At 46.2% G+C, this 13,905-nt stretch overlaps 1 protein-coding gene across 1 annotated transcript in view; it reads right to left on the bottom strand.

The window, feature by feature from the left end:
- CFAP61 (cilia and flagella associated protein 61) overlaps positions 1-13,905 on the bottom strand; it is a 224,539-nt gene that overhangs the window by 138,510 nt on the left and 72,124 nt on the right. The window lies entirely within an intron of this gene.

Genomic DNA, 13,905 nt, shown 5'->3' with positions numbered 1-13,905 from the left:
GGGACCCACAGAAAGGACAAGGAAGTAGGGAGAGGGGGGAGGAGACATAAAGTGGACATAACAAAGATGTTATGACCTCCATGACCTATTTTTCTGTTTTAATATGCTGCCAACCCTGCTGGAAATAGGAAATGTGGTCTCCAAAAGTGGGAAGGTGGACAAAAGTTTGCAGCTTGTAAATTAGAGTTGATGGAGGAATTAAACCCTCAACTGATCTATCAAAATTGTTGTTTAGATGATGACTGGTACTCACCAAAGGAGGATAAGTAGCTCTATTTCTAGTGGGTTTGGTGGTTCTCTGAATATCCTGAAAATTGGGCAGGGCATGACCTCTGGGTAGTTTGAGATCTACTAAATTTCCTTTTGTTCACAGGGTGTATGTACCCAGAAACCTCAATGTGGCTCTGGAGTTCTTCAGCGTGTACAGAGACTCATCCATTGTCTCTCAGGAGAACTTCCAGGCATCACACAGGAGGTCCTAAACAGTATTCTGAACTTCTCTGAGCTTCTCCTGAGAGCTGGAGCTACAACATCTTGTGCATAACAACAGCTGTGCAGGTGGATCTGGCGGTGGTATCCACCACATCTAAGGACACTTGAAGAAAGGTTTTGGCTAATAATCTACCCTCCATGATGATGGCCTGAAAGTGTTCTCTATGATCCTACGGAAGAAGAATTTCAATAAAAGTTGCAAATTGATTGTAATTCATGAAGTCATACTTGGCCATGATCATCTGATAGTTTACAATCCAAAACTGGAGGGTCATGGATGAGTAAGACTCTAGGCCAAAAAGGTCTAAACCTTATTACAAAGGATAGACCTAGACTAATGCTGTTTGCTCTGCATATTTACAGCATCCACTATCAGGGAATAGGTGGCGGGTGGGGGGAAAAAGTCAGTCCCTGTGTGGAACATAATATTTCTTATCCGCCCATTTACAAATTGGCAGGATGGTGTCAGGAGTTTGCCATGCCGTCTTCACTGGATATAAGAGCACTTCATTAATGGATAGTGAAATGCAGGTGAGCACTGCTGACTGCAGAATATCCAGGAGCTTGTGTTGCAAGTCTTTGACCTCCTCAAGAGGTATCTGAAGGGTGTCAGCCAACTTCTTCTCAAGGTCCTGGAACTGGCAAAAATCGTCAGCCATCGATGGTGGTGGAGGGATGGCTCCCTTGTTCGGAGACAAGGAAGTAATAGGAGTTAAAGGGATGGCCTCCTTATCTGCCCTAGTCTCCGGTTCCTCGTGTTGGGGGTTTGGTAGAGAGGACTGAGTAATACTAACCTCTTGATGCAACAGAGGTGAGGTCTGGCAAACTGTTGCTGATAGGCAGCCCAAGAATCCCAGTATGGTCTTTGTGGGGGCCCATATGGGAGAGGGTGGCACCAGGGCTGATCACACCAACTGTCATGGACGAGGATCCTTGTTAAAGTATGGGTTCCTGTATGGATGTGGGGAAACACTGCACTGATATACAGGACACTGACTGAATGTCCTCCAATGGAGGGGCCCCAGTAAAAAAAAATTAAAAAAGACAGAATCTTAAGGTACCAAGAAGCAATGGTAATCCAGAGACCAGGGTCTCAGTACCAAGAGTCATTTGGTATCCAGAAGTACAGGGACTCTGGCTTGTCTAAGACTGAGTAGTCCCTGGAGTACCAGAATTCCTGCAGTAATGAGTGAGTCAGTACCAACACAGCAGCTGAGATGGATGGCATCATCAATCCGGAGCATGTTGACAGAGGGGCCAAAATTGTCTGTCACTTTGATTTTCCCAGAACCAAAGGTGCTGAGTGAGAAGTTACCAATAACAAGCCTAACAAACAGTGCTGTTCTGGAGGAGTGCATTTGTCCTTCATAGGTGATACAGTCCTGTCCTTCATAGGTGATATTGGAGGCCTGCTGGAGCTGTGCTTCTCCGAAGAGCTCTGGGATCTCCCACCCTACTGGTACTGGAGTAAGAGTCTTTTGCCTCTGTGGTACCAAGCTGAGAGATCAACACTTCCGACACCATAGTCTTAGTGGGAGATCAGGGCCTTTTGGGAGCCAGATCCTTGTGATGGGAGACAGAGCTCATCTCTTGCTGTGTTTTCCCTGAATCCTCCAAAGTCTTCTCTTTCTTAAGAGAGACCTGGGCCAAAGTCAAAGGGGCATGGGATCTGTTCAAAGACAGATGTACGTGGGGTGAGTCTCCTGACCTGACTCAGAAGCAGGTCGAAGGTCAGACGCTATCATCAGAAGCCTCAATTTATTCTCCTAGTTCTTCTGTGCTCTAGATTTGAGAGCTAGGAAGAAGTTACACTTTTGGGAGATATGGGACTCCCCCAAGCAACGGACACACAAAGTGGCCACAGCTGACTGGGATACGCTCCTGACAGAGGCACTATTTGAAATCTGGTGATCCAGATGTGCCCAACCAGGCTGATAGATTTCACTGGAAAACAAAGAGGGATAAAGGAAAGGGAAAAAGCAAAATCCCCGCACTACTATCTAACTAATTCTATACTAACATCAACTAACTAACTAATTAACTATCAGCTAACATCAACTAACCCTGAGCTGTTGCAGAAACAATCCTGAAGTGCGCTATGAAACCTAAACAGGCTGGAATGCAACCATGCAATAAAAAATAATCCAACAAAATAATAATGAAGGGACAGAAACAAAAAATAATTCAACAGACATGATATTTTTATTTCTCATTGTGGGTCAGTTAGTCTTTTTAAATATATCACCTATTCTTTCCTTATATTTATAATTCCATGGAGCAGATGGATAATAGAATGCTCCCAGATGGTGAAAAAGTAAATAAACAGTTTATAAATTTTTGTTTATGAAGATATCATTATAAAATGTTTTAATTATCTAGTTTTCTACTCTCCAGTTAATTATAAGCACCTTACAAACAAGCAGCACTTTATGATAGATTTTTTTTTTTTCTGATTCTTTTCAACTTTCTTTCATATAACGTGACTAAAAATGACTGACCGGTGGGCAGAACTCATGTACAGTTTAAATAATGTGGAAGTTAAAATTCTGAGTCTTTTTCTTTTATAACAGTTGGCTGTTTGACACAGGTTACTGTTTCAGAATATATGGGATGGACATTTCGGTTTGATTTAGAACAGTTTTGGAAATGATCTGATCGGTTAGTGAGCAGAGAGGAGTTTTAACTGTCATGAAACTGTAGTGTGACAGATGTATACCCTGATGTGATTTTGAGAAGAGATGGGGCTCCTCAAATGTTGTGGAGGTACAGTTTGAATGGGCGTCCCAGAGTTTCAACACACATCCAAACCTCCTGGGGCTGGCAGAACTGAGCTGGAATTTTTGTGAGAACAGGCACTCTGAATGATATTCCTTTACTTCCTGTTTCCAGCTGGGGCAGAAATACTTTGAGGACAGTACTTCCTGGTGCTGTACGCCAAAGAGAGATGTTTTAGAGCATTGTGAAATGTTTTATTAGGATTATTTATTATATACTTCTGCCTGTAAAACCAAGTTACCTTGGTACCATGTAGACAGCTGTATAGGCCTCGGCAAGAAACAAAATGACTAATTTTAGAAATGTATTGAAAAGTTCCACAAAAAAGAGGTTTCTCATCAGTAACTGTTGGTCTTTGAGAGTCACCTCTGCATTCACACCTCTGTGATTGGGGCCACAAGGCAGTGAGCATGTGAAACTCTTTCAAAGCAGTTTCCTTTAGGGGGTGCGCAAGCACCCTCGTCTGGTGTCTTATGTTAAATGCCCTAGTCTGCCTAAGGGAGTGAATCCCAAAACCACTTCAGTGCCTTCTTCTGAACCACAAACAAGTCCCAAGGCACACAGAACTCTGAGCCACAGGGGAAAGTGGGTGCAGAGTGTGAATACACAGAGGCAAACGTTGATTCTTTTCCATTTATAGAGATAAGTATGGCAAGTTGTATCATGTCTGCTATTTAAAATAATCTTTTACCTCTTCTGAATGGGTCATCTTCAGATCCTGGAAACATGAAGGAGTCATGAGTTCAGATGGAGGAGTTTTAGATTGGGATGGAGGAGTGGGCCTATGTCTTGAGAATGGAGACATGGAGTCAGTTGTAGGATGATTGCTGGACAGAGCACCATGCGCAGGAGGTAAGGATAGCAAATCTGCTGTGGCCATGTTGAGGCTGTGAGAATTACTCTGGCTTGATCCACCTATATCTTGTCAAGTACTTTGAACAAAAGGGGAAATGATGGGAAGGCATAGTGTAGGGATGCATTCCACAGGATGAGGAAGGCATCCCCTTGAGACCGGAGGTCTAGTCCCACTCTTGAACAGAATTGTGGACTTTGGCGTTGTCGGATGTGGCGAAGCGATCTATGTTCAGTGGAATATATGCTGTAAGGCTGTTATGTCTAATTCCCACTCGTGGTCTTGTGAGAACCTCCTGCTCAATGTGTTTGCCATGGTGTTCTGATGTCCCGGTAGGTACACGGCCAAGATGTTGATGTCTTGCTGGATTCAGCAGTTCCACAATTTCACTGCTTCTGAGCACAGGGACTGTGATCTGGCTCCCCCTTGTCTGTTGATGTAGAACAGGCAGGCAATATTGTTCGTCATTACTCTTATGGTCCTTTGTCTGGTCAGTGGTAGGAAGTGTCAGCACGCACTGCGTACTGCACACAGCTCTAGGAGGTTGATGTGCAATGTGGATTCTGAGAGAAACCACCTCCCCTGCAGTGTGGGTCTGTAGATGTGCTCCCCAATCAATTAGGGAGGCGATGGTTTTCAGTATCAAGGATGGTGTTGGTTGTGGAAAAGGGACCCCCCCAGGCCAGACATTTTGGGGTTCTGTCCACCAATCTAATGAGTCCTTGAACTTGATTGGTATTGATAGGAGTTTGTTTAGGCTGTGTCTGTGGGGCACGTACACTGTTCATAGCCATGCCTGGAGACAGTGCATGTGTAGCCTGGTGTGTTTCATCACAAACATAGCTGCTGCCATATGGCCAAGCAGTTGTAGATGTGTCATGATGGAAATCTGCAGGCTGGTTCTTACTATGGAAATGAGACTCACTATTGCAGAAAATCTGAAAGCTGAGAGGAAGGCTCTGGCTTGAATAGCACATAGCTGGGCCCCAATAAATTCCAGATGCCGCACTGGAGTCAGTACTGATTTTTGCATGTTCATCTGGAGGCCGAGGTTTGAAAATAGGTCCATTTTTTTTTTACGGCCTCGACAGCCTAGACTCTGGACAGATCCTTGAGGAGTCAGTCATCTAGGTATGGGAATATTACAATCCCTTGTTTGCGTAGGTGCACCGCCACCACCGGAGGACTTTGGAAAATGCCCTGTGTGCTGTTGAAAGGCCAAAAGGTAGCACCTTGTATTGGTAATGGTCAGACCGCAGGACAAATCTGAGAAATCACCTGTGGAAAGGGTGTATGGTTATATGAAAGTATGCATGTTGGAGGTCGAGGGCAGACAACCAGTCCTCCTGTTCCAGTGCTGGAATTGTTAATAGTGAGACCATCTTGAACGGTTGTAGTTTGACAAACTTGTTGAGGTTCCTCAAGTCTAGGATAGGCCTCCATCTGCCGGATTTCTTTTGGATCAGAAAATAGTGGGAATAGAAACCCTTCCCTATGTGCTGGGATGGGACGAGTTCTACAGCCTCCCAGTCGCAGAAAATGGTTTATTTCTTCTCATAGCAGGTGTGTGTGAGAAGGGTCCCTGAAGAGGGACAGAGGGTGAGAGGAGGGGAACAGTATGGCGTACCCTTTGTTGACAATTTGTAAAACCCTCATGACTGAAATGATTTGTCACCATAATGAATAGAAAGGGGTCAAGCAGTCACCAAACTGATGGTCTGCTGAAGATAGTTGGAGCACCTGAACCAGAGGGAGGCATCTCGGAGCCTCGATCAAAACTTCAAAACTGTTGTTCACAGGTGGATGTATGAGGTGCAGCAGCTTGTGTTGATGTCTGCCTGTGCTTGGGAGGGGATCTTTGTTGCTGATGTTGTGGGTCATACTGCTGCTGAGGTGTGAAGTGTGGCCGTCAAAACTTTGGGATAGGCTAATATCTACCCTGTCTTCTCTTTGACTCTCAGTATATATACCAAGTGAGCGGAGTGTTGCTTTAGAATCTTTTAAGGTATGCAGGGACTCATCCGTGCACTCAGTAAAGAGTTTAGGCCCTTCAGATAGGAGATCCTCAACAGTGGTCTGTGCTCTCTGGAGAAATCAGAGTGGTGAAGCCATGACACTCGTCTCATCATCACTGATGTTGCAATGCAGCAGGCAGCCATGTCTGTGGACTCCAAAGAGGCTGGCAATGCCATACGAGCTTGACCCTCTGTGATCAGTGCCTGGAACTGTTCCCTTTTGTTGTTGAGGAGATGTTGACAAGAGTCTTGGAATTTCAAATAGTTTATATGATTGTATTTTGCCAGGAATGCCTCATAATTAGCGATGCAAAACTGGAGCGTAGCTGACAAATAGGCTTTAAGACCGAAGAGGTCTAGCTTCTTCCAATCCCTGTCGTAGGGAGTCATTCTAGAGTGGTGTTACCGCCAATTCTCTTGTACTGCATTGACCACTAGGGAGTCTGGAATAGGGTGGGAGTAAAGAAATGTCATATCTTTAGCAGGGACATAGTATTTCTTGTCCGTTCACTTGCGGATGGGTGGTATTGAGGCTAGGGTCTGCTAGATTACTTTGATTGGGTCCAACAAGACCTTGTTGACCAGGAGTGCTATTTGGGCAGATGTAGAGGCCTGCATTATATCGAGCAACCTGTGCTGTTGCTCTCCGACTTCCTCCAGACGGATCTGGAGAGAATCTACCACCCTGTGGAACAGTTCTTGAAACTACCTAAAATCATTTGCAGACATTGGAGGTGGTGGCATGATGGTCTCCATGGGGGAAAATGAGAAGTGCATTGGTGGTGTCACTTCTTCCTCCTGTTCCTCTAGCATTTCTTGTTCAGTGTCAGGAAGTCTAGAGACTGATGAAGACTGAGATTGTCTTTGTGTCTGCCTCTGCTTCATGGGTGGTTTGGGAAAGTGTGCCCTATATGTAGCCCATGGATCCCAACAAGGCCAATATGGAGGAATTGGCATATGGGGTTGAATCCACGGGGGTCATACCAGGGACTTAGTACAGTTCTGGTCACTGGGTATCAGGGACAAGAGGATGGTTTTGTGTGTGTCTGCTCTTGATATGACAGAGGAATGTGAGAAGGGTGGTGCTGTCCTCAGCAGAGAAGGAGAGTGCTGTTGAGTCTCTGGAGAGTGTGCATGCGATGCAGGGAACTCGCTGAGGAAAAGTGGTGACTGTGGCACGTCAGAGACGATGAGGTACCTGAACTCCTGTTGTATCGGCAGGAACATCATTGGCACCGGTAGTTTTGTAGTGGTTGAAGGCATAGTCGGTGCCAAAGGCGGAGTGCATTCCCTCAAATGGTGCTGAGGGTTTCACAGGTGCCGAAGGCTTAGTCGATGCTGAAGCACTCAGGATTATTTTTGTTGACCTGGTCGGTACCGATTTTGAAAGTCTTACACTGTCTTTCTCAGTGCTGCAAGACAGTGTTTCTGCCTGCAGTCCTGCCCTCTTAGGATCTTTGCACCTGTCCTTTGTGTTGGTATCGGAGGTACCCGAATGGTCACAGGAGTTAAGTTTCACCCCTGAAGACGCTGAAGCTATGGACCTCGCCGGGGATGCCTTTTTTCTGAGGCGGCTTCTTAAAGGGTGAGCTAGTGGCCCTTTTCTTTTCATCTAGGTGGGAGAGTGTGGATTTCCTCTTGGTACTGTGCGGCAAGTGTGGGTCAGCTGAAGACCGTGCCGATGGTGAGTGCCACATAGGAGAGGTATCGGGGCCAGCGTCTGAGGCTGGTTGCAGAGAGCTCTCTCTGAGCAAAAGTTTTAGCCTCAGTTCATGGTGCTTTGTGGACCGGGCCTTCAAGTTGAGGCTGTGGGTACACTTCTGAGAGATGTGTCCCTCACCTAAGCAGCACATGCACCTCAAATGACCATCACTCACAGAGCTGGCCTCACGTCAAGAGAGACACCTGTTAAACCCAAGGAAACTGAACATAACCCAAGCAGGGAGAGTTTCCTAAACAGGAAGTGCAGAGAAAAAAGGAAACATATGCTAAGCTAAAGAATAATGGGGAGGAAAGAGCAACAGAATTTTTTTTAAGGGGGAAGGAAAATTAAAAGAAACAGCTAGTATCTACAAAGCTATAATGGAAACACTACTATTACTAAAGACTAGGGATGACTGAAGGGCTCTGCTCAGGATTCTGTCCCAGACCAAAGGTGGTTTAGAAGAAACTGAGGGCAGTAGGACTGCACAGCACTATAGACACCATTCACAATACGAGACAGGGAGGAGCGCATGTGTGGCCCAACTGGCACTGCTACTGAATATCTCCGATCCCAAGTGCAGGAGGTGTTACCGCACATACAGTGGAGTACCCATAGGGACACTCCTTGAAGATCACCACTGGTGTTCTTAGTTCTATATTGTTGCCGAGGCCTCTTCCTGTAATTTGGCTCTGGGAGGAACTGGAACCTCCTTTGAGATGAGTAGCTTTGAGAAGATGCTGTTCCTTGCCTTTGGAGACTGGATAGGAGGAGTATCTCTTCTGAGAAGAGGTAGAAATCTGGGAAAAGCCAAGATATCTAGCTGTGGTTCTAGAAGACTTCATTTTCTCCAGCACCTTTTCAGTCTCATCACTGAAAAGGACATGGGCCTTCAAAAGGAACCTCTTCTGTGATCCTCTGTGTTTCTGAGATGAGATCCAAGAATGGGGAAGTGCACTTCCTTATATAGACTTGGGCATATGACATAAACCGCCACATGAGGGCGCTCATATGCTCCACAATGGACCTGGCTTAGAAAGAGGGTTCCATGAGCTCACCACCAGAAGGTGGAATCCCACAAGTGAGAACACATACACAACGGCCCTTGAAGAAAAATTTTATATATAAGGTGCTATCACATGTGTAAGGTTCAATATTATATGATTTATTGGATTGCGAAGCAAATTATTTACACCATAAGAAAGTGGAGATGCACAGGTCTCCAGGGGTATAAAACACCTGTCTCTAGCCCTCACTAGATGGGTCATGGTGTTGTGGCAATGCAGAGGCAGTGGCGTCAGTTAAAGGAACCTCTTGCTTGCTCTGAGAGTGGGGCCAGGCAACAAAGTTCAAAGCAGTAAAAAACTGAGCCTGTTTCCTCAGAGCCATAGTTATTCCCATAAGCAAAAGGATACTGAGAAGCCAAAGGCCAGGGTCATACCAGAAGTGATATTGACCTAGGCAGATATGAAGAAGCCTGTAGAGAACAGGGTGTATGGACACACAGGGATAATGGTCCACAAAGACAGGCAATAATATTACAATCTCCTGGATCTGAAGAGTCACCCTCTCAACCCTGAAACTGGCTCTCCATGTGAAGGGATTGAGGGGAGATAGATCCATTGTTTCTTGGACACTGTAGGAAGGCGCTGTGGCCTCCTCCAGGGTCAGGACCCGAGGGAGGGCCGCAGCGACTAGGCTGGACAAGGGATAGCCCCACAGAGCAGCCTGGCCAACAACCAAACGGCTGGACTGTGAAGGGGCTGGCAGGCCAGTCTGCCTGGCAACCCAGGGGTCGGGCCGTGATAGGGCCGCTGGAGCTGTTCAATCGGCCCAAGAGAGGCGGAACCTCTGTAGGCACGGGCAGTATAAGAGACAGGCCTCAGAACTCAATCAGGGGCAGACTGCCGCTGGAGGCAGACGTGCTACCCCGCTGGCTGAGACCTAGGCCGGAGCCAAGACTCTGACCAACCCCGGATCAAACCGGGCCTAGAGACTGGGTAGGGCCATCTTGTAGCTGGACTGTACAACCCGGCCAGAGAGACTGGGCTGAGACCCCTGAACCACAGTGCCAGAACCAGGCCCTGAACCCCGGGACTGGAGCGAGCTCCTGGCGCACCCCGGATGGGTAACACCCCCTGAGGCTGGACGGGACCTGGAGGAACTGCCGGCCGCTGAGCCCCCTGAGTCGGGACCAGACCTCGACGAGCTGCCGGAGGCTGCACCCTTCCCGGAACCCAGTGACCTGGAGGAACTGCCCCTCAAAGAGGAGCGCCCTGCATTGCCGCCGCCGGACGAGGAGGGACTTGGCGGGCCTACCCCTGACAGCGGACCCCAGCGACCCTGGGGAAGCAGGTACAGGGGGATACGGGGAGGAGATAGCTCAGGGGCAGCCATAAATGGTGGCTGAATTGGGGCGGCCCTGCTGGCGTGTTGCGGCAGGAGCCCCTTGGGCTAAGTGGCAATGCCTTTGCCACTGTTAGGGCCCTGGGCTGGGACGCAGTGGAGGCGGGTGGGCCTGCGTCCCCCTTTCCCCCCTTTTTCCTAGCCACCCTGGGATAGCCTCAACCTCCCTACTGCTGCCAGAGCAGAACCAGTACTTGCCCGCCCGGCCTCAGGGCCGGAGCCCTTATCTGTTTGCTTGCCCGCCCGGCCTCAGGGCCGGAGCCCTTATCTATTTGCTTGCCCGCCCGGCCTCACGGCCAGGGAAATAGGCTACTGAAGTGTGAACTTTTCCCCTACAGGAAGGCGCTGTGGCCTCCTCCGGGGTCAGGGCTCGAGAAAGGGCCGCAGCGACTGGGCCAGTTTGAGAAGGCCCACCAACAGACACCATATAATAGAGCTCTGTCTCGCTGAGTGTGGTACAGATTGAACTGCCCTAATGCTGAGCAGGTTGCGGATCTTCTGCAGGATGGCATGTTTCTTTTCAAGTCATGGAAGGAGAGCAGAAAAATCTGATGGAGGGGAAGGGAAGGAAAACGAGCACATAACTAGATCAGATAACAACTAGTGCTCATCTGTATGTGACAGAACTGGTCCGGACTCGCAGGGACTCTGCCTCCTCCCAACAAGTCTGGGTTCAGTCTGGACTAGCAATCCCACACAGAGTGAATTAAGGCAGGCAAAGACCTTCTGGTTTGCATCTCTGATCTGATCTTTGGAGGAATGAAAGGGGTGAAGAGGGCACTTGTAGACTCTGTCAGAACTAACCCTAGCAAGTCGATATTCAGGAGTGAATCTCTTCATGCTCATGAGGGGGTTGGAACAAGTTAAAGGGCTGCACAAGTGACTAGGGCCCCAGGGATCCCAATGCGCAAAGTTCCTAAGATACTAAGCTATTAATGGTCCACTGAGGGATGGGGGTGTATGTGTGCATGTAAATCAAAGGCTGTGCTTAGCAAAGGAACTACTGTGCTACTCAGCCTGACGCTGTTACTGCAAGAGACAGACAGAGGCAAGTCCCAGCAGCTGGAATGAGGGAGGCAGAAAGCAGGTCTGAAGCTGCAGAAGCAATAGACTGAAGGCAGATGGGCAGGATATGGACACCAAAAGGGTAGGATATGGGCACCAAGGTAGGAATTTTAATAGAATTGTTTCCATAGCAAAAATGGAGAGAGACCACTCAGTAGTGGGTCATGATGGGCATTCAAATGAAAAATGTCACATTTTCTGAATTATGATTGTCTGACCCTACAGCTTTTGTGCTGTATCTAATAGGGAAAAGATTTGCAGTTACACAAGCTTAGATAAAAATTACAATGACTCTCAGTCTTTATGGCTCAAGGCACAAAGTGATCACCAGCACTGGCCAAGAAGAAATACTTCTCACAATTAGAAGAAAGACTCCCTCACCCAAAAGATGCTGGGAGAATTAGAATAGAGAAGTGGGGGGGAGCCAAACCAGGACCTTCCAGCTACTTCAAATTCCAGAAGTGTGCCCCAACTCCTCCAGAACACCACAACCCTCAGAGTCCTACTCCCATCCATGTGGGTAAGAGGATGGCCTGCTTCAGAACCCCTGGATGCAAGGGATATCATCATCATCAGACTCTGCTTTAAATCTGGACATTGGACATTTTTATTATGTTGCTGATTGGTTGTTCGCTTCCTCTCTTCTCCATCAACATACTTTTTCCATTTTTCTTACTCTGGCCTCCTGTTAGCTCCTTTTTTTCACCAGCCTCACTTATCCTATCCTGTCACCCACAATGGAGATTTTTTTAAAACCCTCCCCACTCGTATGTTGCCTCCGTCTCCCCACTTTTTGTCTAGTCTAGATTTTAAACTCTTCAGGGCAGAGACTGTCTTTCTGTTTGCAATGTGCCTGACTGGGGCCCTTGAATGCTACCATATTATAAAATTTAATAATCACATCCACTAGATGTCAGTTGATTGTATTAGTTCTAGCTGTAGCCTTCGATCATCACAATGTATTGTTCACTTGGCTGTGTGATTTTGCAGGGTGAACAGGATTATTCACAGGTCTCAGAGTACAGGGAGGGTAATAGTAAGTAACTTTACCAAGGTCACAGAGGGAATCCGCAAAAGAGATGGGATCAGAAAGCAGAACCTGCCTCCTATTTGCAGTACCACAAACAGTCCAACTCACTAGGTTGCCTCTTAAATTATTAAAATGGCCCAATTAATTGTAGCCAAAGGCCACGCTGGTTGCTTACCAGAAGAGCCAATTCAGCCTTGTTCATTTCATGCCGCTGCTACTTCAGAAAGCTATGAGCAGCAGTAGCGGACTAGAGTAACCCTTGAGTTGCTGGGGACTCAGCAGCCCCAGGCTTCCAGTTTAGATAGAAAATAGCCTTTTGAAAATCATTTTTGAATGTTAGTGCACATGCAAAGACCACAGCGAAGCAGCTGGGCTCCATTTCTCTTTCAGCAGAACGCTAGTGGTGAGCTGAAAAGCCTACTGCTTTTTATATAAAAGGAATCTGTTAAGTTTGAGAGGCTTCAAGCAACTCTCACTTATCTCACTCAAAATCCTCAGGAAGGACTTGTACATAGTGTTTTATAAATCCCATAAACATAAAACTCTCAAAAATGAGAGGTGAGGGTAGTGTTTTGTGGCTCCAGCAAAAATGGTAATAGGTTCTGCCATTAAGGCAACTTCAGTGTAATCTGAAGAAACATAGGAAGCAGTTTAAAGGAAAATGATAGGCAGTCAATGAGGTAAAGAATAGGCAGGTAGGAAAAATGTTTTACATATGAAAGGGAATATTGTTCCAAAGAGCATAACACAATCCAATTGGCTGAGAAAAGTTCTGGGATTCTGCTTTGCCAATTGCTACCCAATTAAGAAGTTTTGATGCCACGAACTACCGACCAACTATGGAGGGGACAGTGCTAAAGAATATTATACACGATCCTGTCTCAGCCAATTGGAATCTAGCATTAAATAGATGTAAAATTTTCTAATTATGTTTTCCCAAGTAAATTACATCCACTTACAAAAAGTATCCGTCACTTATGTGATTTTTTTTCCTGACATTTTAACTTTAACGGTTACTTCAGAGAAAACATCTTTACATATTTTAATGATCCAAAGAATCCAGCTATTTTAATGCACAAAAGTGTTACAAATTTAACTTTAACCACCTTTCAGTTTAGGACCTCTAAGCAGTGGTTTTTGAAGGGGTTGTGGAGCATTAAACAAACCTGGCTGTGAGTCTGAAGAATAAATTGATTTAAAACACATCAAACAGTATTTCTACACAAGTTGTCAGAAGTGTTTCATTGTACTTTTTGTCTTGAGAGCAGAGAACCAACAGGAAGGATAAAATCATCAGTACAAAGAGCTATCTGTGTTTTAATTAAAATAATTTAAAATCTATGAGTTTTAAAGTAATTTCATAGGAAATACAGCAAACCGGTAAATATTTACTAATAGGGAAATATCATAGCATTAGCAGCTGCTTTTTATAATCTTCAATTTGAAATATATGCTTAGAAAAAGATATATTATGGCACTAGCAAAGCTTAGACTGTAAGGGTATGAACACCACATTCAATGTAATTAAGAAGCAGCCTATCAACACTAAGACAGTAATGTCATCCCA

Source organism: Emydura macquarii, unplaced genomic scaffold (genome assembly GCF_026122565.2).
Source record: "Emydura macquarii macquarii isolate MOO-44397 ecotype Brisbane River unplaced genomic scaffold, CSIRO-AGI_Emac_v2 contig_3305, whole genome shotgun sequence".
In the NCBI taxonomy this organism is placed as follows: Eukaryota; Metazoa; Chordata; order Testudines; family Chelidae; genus Emydura; species Emydura macquarii.
The sequence above is the reverse complement of the archived record's forward strand: the minus strand, read 5'-3'. Positions and strand labels throughout refer to the sequence as shown.